This window comes from Danio aesculapii, chromosome 15 (genome assembly GCF_903798145.1).
Source record: "Danio aesculapii chromosome 15, fDanAes4.1, whole genome shotgun sequence".
Lineage (NCBI taxonomy): Eukaryota > Metazoa > Chordata > Actinopteri > Cypriniformes > Danionidae > Danio > Danio aesculapii.
This window is the reverse complement of record NC_079449.1, coordinates 36,416,521-36,418,296: the sequence shown is the minus strand read 5'-3', so window position 1 is coordinate 36,418,296 and position 1,776 is coordinate 36,416,521. Positions and strand designations below refer to the sequence as shown.

The window sequence follows — 1,776 nt, the reverse complement described above, 5'->3', positions numbered from 1 at the left end:
GCCACATATTGACTGGAGGTATCTGAGCAGTTGACCATAATAATAATAATAATAAACATTTTTTGGCCAAGTTTATGAAAAAATTTAATACACATTCTTTATCATAAAATTCATATTTTAAAAGCTCTTAATGTCAGTTAATGCAATTATTTTATTTTTATATAGAGTACCTCAAATCTATACATGTTGTAAGCAGTTAGGCGTACAATAACGCTCAAAATTTACACCACTGATTGATTTAAGAGGCATGCATAAATACTGTACATGTCTATGTATTTGAAAAAAAAAAGACAACAATTTGGTTATAGATGATGAAATTCAGATTTTATTACATGCTTTAGATTCAGTGTTAAGGTCATCGTCTTCTTTCTTTTCAGTAAAAGAAAATCTGTAGTCAATGTCATACTCATCAGTTGGAGCTTTATTTAAAAGATGTATGTTCTCTGCTACGGCCAAAACTTGCAGGTACCTTGCAGGTCTCTAGCTTGCACCCTCGTATCGTAGTTTTTTTTTTCTCAGTTACTTTGTTGCTTTCTGAGAATGATGATCCACAGACCTTTCAACCCCTCTTCGTTTAGGCCACATGTCGTATCTTAAAAGAAGAACACAACCACGTTAAAATGTATTAACATCATTTGGACTGGGTAACCTTATGCTTATGTCTGTGCTAAATAATACAAAAACATACTTTTCAGTAGCACACAAGCAGGACAGTTCCCTGAAAGAACCAGGATGAGTTGAAAGGTATTTATAATGGTTGGCCATCTCTGCCACAAGAATCCTCTGTTCTCTTAAAGAATCCTTACTAGCAGGATGATGTCGAACGCCCTTCTCATTGTTGTTAGATCGACAGTGTCTGAAATGTATTCATAAGAAGAAAGTTGTATCACATGGATTATACATCAACTTCAAAGAATCAAAACTGACAGAAGACTAGTGTACATACCATGCTATAAGGCGAAGGCATCCACATCACTTCTGTTTTTTGTTGTCTTTTGCTTCTGCTAGTGAAAATTCAAAACAATAATAGTAACACTTACAATTATTCATGACTACATGTAATATTAATAATAATTTCCTCACTGTCTGCCCACTTCTCTACATCATAGACCAAAGTCCTCCAATTGGTTTCCGGTCACTGCCAGTTCCATGGATTTTGTTTTGCAAATTGCTTTGCAGAGCTGTTGTGGTCTACAGTGATAAGAAATCAAAAATCATTGGATGTCTTTACCTTCTGATATCAACAGGTCAGCGAGATGGCCAAATAGTTGAACATCTACTAATTCCAGCACATGACCATGAGAGTTACAGTAGCATGTCTGGTCATTGCAATCCTAGAGAGGAAACATTGCACTGTTCCAACTTCCTTCCCAACAGTTAAACCACACCTATCCTGGTATTCCTCACTCCATTTCACCCGGTTAACATATACAAACAAATAAATAAGGAAAGCAATAAAAAAATTTTGCCATTAGTTTAAGATGCTCATATAGTTCACCTATCTCACATTAAAACTCATGTGCTTTGGCATGGAACACCAAAATGAAGGACTTAAAGAGAGTGCTGGAACTTTGGACAGCTTTTTGCAACTCTTTGAAGGTAGTGTCATTAGTTAATGTAGTCCACAAATCGTCCTGTCAAGAACAAGTACATGACATGTTAATTTAGTTTCAACACATACAGTATAAAGTACCTAGTACCTCCTCCTCGCAAATACTATCCACCTTGTAATGCACAGACTCCCACTCAAGAATATCTAAGAAAAATGTCTGCTGT

At 35.6% G+C, this 1,776-nt stretch overlaps 1 long non-coding RNA gene across 1 annotated transcript; it reads right to left on the bottom strand.

Annotated features, from left to right (window-relative positions):
- Positions 1 to 342: 342 nt before the first annotated feature.
- LOC130242313 (uncharacterized) lies at positions 343 to 1,324 on the bottom strand. Its single transcript, XR_008838964.1, has 4 exons — positions 1,232 to 1,324; positions 947 to 1,004; positions 689 to 856; positions 343 to 592 (listed from the first exon to the last, which is right to left on the bottom strand). It is a non-coding gene; the product is annotated as an uncharacterized LOC130242313 (long non-coding RNA).
- Positions 1,325 to 1,776: the final 452 nt, after the last annotated feature.